The following is a 9,788-nucleotide window of genomic DNA, read 5'->3' on the forward strand; positions in this document are numbered from 1 at the left end:
TGTGTGTGTGTGTGTGTGTTAGAAGGGTGGCTTCACTGCTGACTGGTTATCTACTGGACTGAGGGCATAAAGCCACAATCTGGCACAGACGGTCCCCTACCAACACACACACACGCATGCACGCACACACGCACTCCCACACATACACACACACACACACACACACACACTGAAGCAGACATGCCAACCGTGCTCCTGACCAAGAGTCTGCTCAAATGGCTGCTTCCTTGTTCTCATTTAGTCCCACACACACAAACAGACAGTACATAGAGACGCGCGCATGACGCCGCACAGAAAAACTGGGCCGGACCATTATGACTGGGGGAGAGGAAGGGAGAGACGGGTGAGACATGCAGGAGGAGGAGGATGAAGAGGCAGCACTGAACCAACTGGTCTCCTGTATTCACATCAATGAACTCATTGAATAATGTCACAGACATATTAAGTATTCCTTTACAATAAATATTCAATACACATTGAGAAGAAATCACTGTGATAGTCTCATAATTTGAATCTTTGCATTTTTCACATCGTAGCCGTGGAATGATTTGCATTTATTAGTCAATTACAATGAAATGCTAAAATGGGAACCTATGCAAACTAGAGACTTGTGAGCAAGTCAAACACAATTTTCTCATTACGCCCATAATCCTCTGTTTCACTTTCATAGGATAGATAGATAGATAGATAGATAGATAGATAGATAGATAGATAGATAGATAGATAGATAGATAGATAGATAGATAGATAGATAGATAGATAGATAGATACATGCATCTTTAAAGTACATAATACCATTAGGTAGAGTGATATTTGGATGAATAAACAGTGTCACATCACAATATTGTGACAACCTGATAAGGAAGGATTCGCTTATAGGCAGTTCCTGAATCACTCTGAATCAAGAAATATATAGTAGATAGTTTGTGTTGTTTTATATTCTGCTCTGAAAAACACGGTGTCTTTGTGTTTCCTCTCTGACAAGGCTCAAATATAGTAATCCAAAGCAAAAACCTGATAAATTTCACCAGAGATATGCAAACCCCAACACTCATTAAGAACTCAAACGAGCTCAGCAACATAAATCACTAGAAAATGATTCACATTTTTTTCTTTAAAAAAAAAATCAGGTCAAATGTTGCACTGCAAGTTCAATAACCTTTAGTTTCAGGGTAGGCCAAGCGTTTTGAGCACACGGGCATGCATGTGTGTGTGTGTTGAACAGTGACAGGCATGGATAAGCAGAAGACAAACAGATCGCTCAAAGGTTAAAGGCAAGCTAATTCTCCAATTTGCAGGGCGTGGGCTGTTGAGGGCCGCTTTTATTTTCACTGTCCCATGAAATGAATTACAGCCTCTCCATACAATACAATAGCCAGTGGGCCTTGCCGTCTAAGCGAAGGGCCAGGGGCCTCGATTCACACCCTCGACTGGCACTTGGGTGCCAGCCTCTGAAAAGAAGACAGCCAGTGAGCAGCATGGTAGTTGGATTAAATAAATATAACTGATTAAGCTCAGGAGTATGCCCAAAAAAACAGTTAAGCTCCTTTCCACAGATACTGACCCAGAGGGACAGCGTGTTTTAGCACAGCGTTACTAGCATTTGATCTTGAGGGATGACCAGAAAACACTCCTTATTCAGACTAAATTTAACAGCACATGACAAACAGCTGATCACTGCCCTCTTTGAAAAGCAGCCGCAAATGAAGGCGGTGTGAAATCGACATTTGGACAGGAAAACACAAAGTCATCTCTGTATCTCCTGATCCTCTAATGTTGTGCTGCTGAGGTTTACACACACACACACACACACACAGTGTGCTATCTATCCATCTCAAAAGATGCCTCGCATTTCACAAACTTTGACCCATCCAAAACCACCAGTTTTTGAAGTGAAATCCTGAGGGTACAAACACACGGTCACACACACTGCCTGCCCCAGGGGTGAAGGTGGGAGGGTGAGTTGGCAATGAAAGATGCTGTTGATGCGGCGGAGGGAGGGGCGAGGGGATAAAGGATGTGGGCCACTGATGGAGTGCCGATAGGCTCTACAATAGACTCCAGTGTGTGGCATTTAGCTTCAGGATGAGCCTTGCACATGCAAACCGACACAGAAACGCACACAAATGCATATATATATTCAAAATGTTCTCTGTTTTTAAAATGCATAAACTACATACAGTACGACTATTATAATATATATACAGGGATTTACTGTATATGTCCACACGCTCAGGTCATAGCCAGAGGGAGGGAAACTTTGCCTTCATTACGGCGCCGGCGGACTCCCCTTGTGACTTTCACAGCTGTCATGCTCCCCTTTACAGCCTTCATTCATCCTCTGACCTCAGGGGAAGAGCATGTGATGACGCCTCACACACAAACGCACACGCACACACACACACACACACAAACACATACGTGGATAATGTACACAGATGCATAGATACAAGGGAAAAGTTAAGACACTTGCCAATTTCTGACATGGTGTTAATGTGGAGTGTTATTCATCATTTCACACTGTGTTCTGCCGCTGCAATGCCAATTATATGGACTGTTATCAAGTAGGTGTTCTATGTTAGGGCTTATTATATCATGCCTCTAATTATATTGTTGTTTCAGGGCTAATAAGTCTAGTTTGAAAAGTAAATTTGATCGGGAAACTGTTCCCCCTCTCAATAATCTGCCTGTTACAATGTCAATAATACAAATTAGATTCATTTCTGATGTGACTAAATCAGTCATGTGTGACTGATATGTTTTAGTCACTGCAAATAAAGGGGCTGCGTTCAGCAGAGGGGAGGATTTCATACAATTAAATGAGCCTCAGAAGCTTTCAGCACCACAACATTCTTCATCACGGCACAAAAAGGAGATAATGTCACCTTTCCACAAGGCTTTTATTTAAAAAGAGTCCCCTCCGCGGCTAATGTGACACCACAGTCTTCGCTGCTTCAGTGGTGAGTGTGACACAACAGGAAGACTAAAATGAAAATGTCCCCTCTCTCTACAGCAGCTGTATAGAACAGTTGAGTAGCTTATTTGATTTTTTTTTTTTTTTTTATCTCTGTAGCCAGGAGTGTTATGCACCCTGCCACTTGGCTTTTGTGCTTTTTATAGGTGACACAGTGTGATAGACCCTGCCCGCAAACCCTCCATTACAATCATATTGGTCTTCTCTCAACTGTGTTCCTATGGGGCACCGTCACTGCCAAGACTGGCTGAAGTTTAGTCAAAGACATTAGGAGAGCACCTCCAGGGACAAACATCAGCAGAGAGCAGAGGAGAAGAAGAAGAGCTGAATGATGAAGGTGCCTTAAAGCTGGGATCCGTAACTTTCGGCACGTTCAAAGATGACAGGGCGTCTAGTGTGGCGTTTGTGAAGCTGTTTCAACATGTTGTTGTTAGTGTGCAACGGAAAATACGACCAGGTCATATCAGCGCAGCAGTGGATGCAATGTGGACAGTATGGACACCGTCCACCAATCAAGTTCCAACTGCTTTAATGCTAGTTGATTCACATGAAAGCATGAATTACTCATGATGTTCAATGGAGCCTCTGGTCCGGTGTACGCTGCTTTGATAGGAGGCCGAGGTTCAGACAGAGGAAACGCTCATTTTGTGTTTCTCGTTTTCATTGTGATTGATCATTGCGTATTTTTAGCCATTTTGCAGCATCAGTATCTCTTTTAGTGGTGTTTTATCTGTTTTCTGCTTTTGTAGTGTTTTGTCTGCAACACTATCCAGGACTCCCTAGCAAGAAGCTTTCCAGCCTCAGTGGGGCTTAAATAAAGGTGCAATTAAGGTTAAATATATAAAAAATAAATAAATAAAATGCCTACCAGGAGAAAGCCACGAGGATTCATCCTCTGGGGACCATGAATGTCTGCTCCAGATTTCACAGAGATCCATCCTAATGAGATATTTCAGACCAACATGGCTAAAAATCTTAAATTAAGGTCAACTTACTAACTTTTCCAGGGTTCTCCAGAGACATCTCATAGTCTTCATCAGTGGGTGGAGTTTGCTCAGTTGTCATGATCATACTTTAGTTGACATATATATAGCATATCTGGTTAGTATGATACACATATGTCATAGGCGTTCCTCTTAGGCATAATGAGCAGTAAAAAAGTCCACTTTAACTCTGCTCAAGTGACCAGAAAGACCCCACATATTATCGAAGGAGAGCTGGTGCAACTGGACTTGGTTGCAGAAACCTGAAAACATTTTGCCTGTCATCCAAGAGGCGAACAGCTGCCCTGGATTCAACCCTCCTCGGACGACCATGACACCCCTCCTCATATCCTTTCATGAAAGACGTAACGAGAAACGCTTTTTCAAAACCACAGCCCCTGTGTCATTTTCAACCCACTTTTCCAGCCTGAAGAAGCTCAGCATGTAAGAACAATCACACGCCCACGCTCATGCAAACAAAGTAGAGTGACAGTATCTCCCTCAAGCAGGAGTGCTGCCATCTCTCGCCGTGGTGGTCATCAGCGCTAAACTCCTGTCAGGTCCCATCTTACACCCTAACGCACAAACACACACACTGGTCCGTCTCAGGGCAGGACGGGCTCCCCAAAGGGCTCAACATGTTGTCACACACACCAGGGGAGCAGTGTTGTTGTTGGCAGTCCCCACCTCCTCACTATTGTCCGTGTCACCTCACACACTGAAAACCTGCTGTGGCTATTAGTGTGCCAGCATGGCAGGGACACTCCGGGCCCAGGAGGACGTCACCCTGGCACAAAACTTGGCAGCCATCTTTCATTTATTTATTTATTTGCTTCTGATAAGAATAAGTGAGCAGCTCTTTCTCCCTGCTTAGTTTGCGGGCAGTGCCCTGTGGTGCTAAAAATAGAGTCAAAGAGACAAAATTGAACAAAACCGCTTTTGTGCAAATGAGTTTTTGAGCTAGGCACGTAACAGATGCCATGCCATTTTAATCTAAACTTGGAAGTTTCCTAGAAAGAATTATGCAATCATGTACTAATTATAGCGAAAAGAAGAAATATCTGTGTGAAGAGTTTAAAACCAAAGTAAATGTTAATTCATGATTCCATTACAGTATTATTGTTAAAATAATCTTCCATGCAGGTTAATTGCCTGCCAGCTAGCCTCTGTTTCAGTAAATAATTCACTTTATTTTTTGAAAAGATCACAGTAAGGGACTGCACAAAAAAAAGTTTTTTCAAATAAATTCTTCAAAAAGTCACATAAAAAATTGCTTTTGTCAAGACCACAGGTAACAAATTTGGCAATCGATGGCTACGTGAAAATAATTGTTCCATCAGCACATTAAGGTTTAATGAGGTCATCTTAAATTCTTAATGCTTTTTTCATTGTCAACATAAATATGAACCATTTGTCGGGGATGGTGCGACCGTGGCAAGAGCTCTGACTCGGAGAAGCTGTTTTTTATGATTTTTAATCATCTCTGTCTTCAAGTTGATTTGGTGAGTGATGTCTCCCTTCATGTTGCTGCACTACTCACAAACTAAATGTTTACAGTTTTTCACGCTAACTACATGATCTAATTTTGACTAAATGGACAGCTTCATCCTCGGGGCTTTCAATCATGCCCCCTTTTTGCGCGTTCAACAGTTGTTTCAGATCTCACTTTTCACACAGGCTAATTTCCTGTTATGTAAATGTTCACTGAGGAAACATTTGATGTTTTGTTTAATGCCATTTTTGATCATGCGCCTGACATTCACAGCTGTCTTACAACTGGGACAAGAGGAGGTTAAAAAAAAAAAATCTTGGTGGAAATGCCTTTCCACTCAAACATGGTACATCTCTCCCAGGTGACTGCTTAGCACTGGCAGTAATTGAAAACTTGCCCCTGGCCCTGTGTGTGTGTGTGTGTGTGTGTGTGTGTGTGTGTGTGTGTGTGTGTGAATGAGCACGTAGGGTGTGTACATGTATATGTGTGTAACAGTTTTTTTCTATGTCTGAGCATGTGCATCTGCTAGTATCAGCATGTATGTGCATGCATGTGTGTGTTTCTTGGTGTTGGAACAGTGTGTGTGTCTGTGTGTGTGTGTCTGTGTGTTTGTGTACAAAGCCTAGCCCCGCCACAGGTTCACACTAATAAGTCCACCTTTCCTACTTTTTATGTTGTTGGGAGTTGAACCATTTTTCCCAAAAGGAGGATGAATTAATAACATTTTTTTAATACCACCCTCCCTTCCCCCCTCTTTTTTGCTCTTCCACAACGAGGGGCCAAATCTCTTCAGCATTTCCAGCCCTGTGAGCTAATTTGACAGCTCACGGGGGTGACGCTGATTCCACTTCGCAGAGACAGGTACCCTAGGGCTAGCCAGCTGGATCGCAGCGGATGCTTACAGATTTGGCTTTAGCTTCATGCTGGGTGTCATCTGTCTCTTTGGTCTGGCGCGGGATAATTTTTGTGTATGCGTGCATGTGTGTGTGTGTGTGCATGTGTGTCCGCCCTGACATCATGTGCCTGAGCAGTTTGTGCCTGGCAGGCCTTGTCTGTCCAGGTTGGCCATCAAACACAGCCAGCATGGCCCTAATCTGACGAGGCACTGCTCCAAACATGCCACAGCAGCCTGGAAAGTGTGTGTGTGTGTTTGTGTGTGTGTGTGAGTTTATGTGCATGTGTGCGTGACCCCCAGGGCAGACCCCCTTTTTCCTACTCCTTTCCTTTCTCCTCTGCTCTGTCCCACGTCGAATATCACCGAACACACACACTCACACACACACAAACTGAAGAAAAACTTCAAAAAGCATCAAGTTGAGCTCAGTCGACGCCTCCCCTCCACCTCACAGTCTCAACTCCTCCTCTGCTCAAGTGTGTGTGTGCATGCATGTCCGTGTGTGTGTGTTTGAAATGCTGCAGCCAGGAGACGCCACAAACAGAGAGATCTCCTCGTCCAGCGCTCCCTCCACCCCAACATCTGTCACTTTGATTGCGGGCACTTTGCAGGACGCTCGGCCTCAACAGGTCTGGAGCCTCCCCCAGCCTGTTGCCCTCAGTCGACTTGGACACTGCCTCCTGCAGGAAGAGGCGATCCCTCCCCTCGCTGGGACGGGAGAGGACAGGGGGACAGCCCCCCATGGGAGAAATGACAGTGCTGTTCCCGTTAATCTCCGGGACGAGCCCCGAAATGGCGGCAGGGGCCCGCCGCGAACGCTAATCGTGGCCGACACACTGGTCTCCCCATACACACACACACACACACACACACACACACACACACACACTTCCAGTCCAGTGCCGATCTCAAGCTCAGAGGAAAGGGGCCAGTTCACCGTCATCGCAAGATGAGCCTGACAAGGTTTCATTCTGTTTTGCTGCGAAAGAGAAAAAAAAAATCCTTTGCTTCCCTGAAAAGCGCAGGATGATGAGTACATATGTTGATTTTCAGGCTGTGAGCCATGTACCGCCACTGTGTCTTCCCATCAGGCCTTGGGACAGAGTGACAGCGGGATAGTGTCACGCTACACAGTGACTTCTGAAGTGCCACTACTGAATGGCCTTGAGTGTGTTTATTTGGATCTTTACCGTCTTGTTGAAATCCATTCTACTTTTCTTTTTTTAACAGTCTACCTTTTATTGTATTTTGTACGGTGGTCGACAAGGCCAAGTGCGCTGCTTCCTCCGACGCCACCTCTCCACCCCTGTGCTTTGGAGCATCTTGCCTCCAGCAGGCAGAGGGACAGGAAAGTGGACCAGCGACCCTCTTGCAGCGCAGGGACAGACAGAGAGACAGAGAATGAGACGAGAAACTGGACATAGAGAGAGAGAGAGGAGAGAGGTAGGTGGGTTGCTGGGCAGCAGGTCCTCTCCTACCACCCCCACCTCCCCTCCAGCCCAGAGGCCTTGGCATCCAGTGAGTAACACCCCCCTCCTTCCCTTCCCTTTCCCCCCTTGCATCAGCACCCCCCACCTGTTCAGAGCCGCGGTGTAGTGAGTGGCGTTCAGCGCGCTGTGAACACAAAGCAGCGGCCCCGCGGCCCTCCGCCTGGACCTCAGTGTCAAGACCCAGCCGAGCTGAGAGAGAGAGAGGCAGAAAAAACATGAGAGAGGGAGAGAGAGAGGGGATGGAGAGCAGCAAAATGCAGAATAATTATACCCACTGGGTAATGCGAGCACAGTTACAGGGGCGGTGTGGTCGGGAGCAGAGAGACACGGAGGCAGGAGCGTCACCGGGGCGAGCTCGCAGGGCCAGTGGGCATGTTTGGTAAACCACACTCACAGACCTCCCACTGCACTGCTGAAGCACCGTTTGTGGAAGTGCTGCAGGAGATCATCTGGATGCTGGCGAGCACATACGCACAGGGGGTGAAACACTGCTGCTTTGGTCCTGCACTCTGTGCACTGATCACATGTGGACGTGTAATAAAAAGATGGGGGAGAGAGACTGTTTCTTATGTGACAAGATACAGAATAGACGCACCTGGTGACAGAGTTTGTTCAGGCACACAGCTCACAATAACGATGCATGAAAAAATCTTCAGTTGACTGATTTCAGTACACATCAAAGAGGCTGTAGGAACATGCATATTTATTATGCTTACATACAGTAAGTGATTCAATATGTTTATTGAACATATTGTTAAAAACTTGGATTCGTGATTCAGCTTTATTCATATTTTCCAAACAAGCCAACACCAAACAGTTAAATGGTATAACCTAAAATCTATTAGAAATACTACATGACATGTTTTAAATGATGTTAATACTGTCATTCTCTTTAATAAACTAATGAACTAATGTGTTAAACTGATGCTGAGCTTTAAACCTTAAATAACTAAACAGAATTTAAGTCTGAACAGAATTAAAATGATCTTATCTAATGTAGACAGCGAGTGAAAGGCATGACTGAATTAGGCGACATTTACCATATAAGTTTCTAACTTTTAACTTTGAACATAGCCTTTCTTTTTCTGTGACAATTTTGGAGAGTGTCCCAGAAAAGGCTTTGTGTGCTAGGCAGGGGTGTCAAAATGAAAAGCAGAATTCACTTAATAGACCTGTGGGACAGAAATACAGAGAAACACATGACGTGCTCGCATGCAACGAGCTCTCGCATGCAAACTGCAGCCGAACATGAGGACGCTCGCAGATATTGATGCAGAAGGACAGATTATTTCCTCGTTATGTTGATGTTGGCTTGGCCCTCCAAATTCTTTGGTACTGTGGAAAACGAAACTTTGGATAGATTTTTAGAGCGTTGGAGGTTTGAGCCTCTTTTTCTCCCTTTTCAACATCCCAACTATGTAAAGTCTTTGAAACACAGTATTTCCAACCTCAAGTTATGTGTGAAAAATCTAGTTTGAACTGCTTTTTAAATTTGTGAAATTTAAAAAAAAAATAGATGCTTTAAAACATTTGGTAGAGAAGTTCTGAATATGACTCCAAATGAAAACCATTGTGCTAAAAATGGAACATCAGTTCATTTATTAAAGAATACCAATTAAAGCATCTGTTATTACCGGCGTACAAGGTTTATTCTTTTTTAAATGATTTATAGTTATTTGCAAATATGCAATCTGTTATTACATAGTTTTAATGCTCTACAAAATAAATAATATACGTCAAGTATAAAATAATGCATCAGATGATTTTAATATATCCTTTTTAATTTTTTAGGATTGTTAACCATGAGTTAGATTTTTATGTGTCGCTGCTATGCTTTAAATATGGTAATGAATGCTGCAGTGAAATAGCCCTTCCACCATTCTCAGCGTTGATCTTCATGCTTTTAATTTCACCCTGCAGAGTCATAAATAAACAAAACAACAGGACGCACATT

The sequence above is a fragment of the Chelmon rostratus genome, chromosome 20 (genome assembly GCF_017976325.1).
Source record: "Chelmon rostratus isolate fCheRos1 chromosome 20, fCheRos1.pri, whole genome shotgun sequence".
NCBI lineage: Eukaryota > Metazoa > Chordata > Actinopteri > Chaetodontiformes > Chaetodontidae > Chelmon > Chelmon rostratus.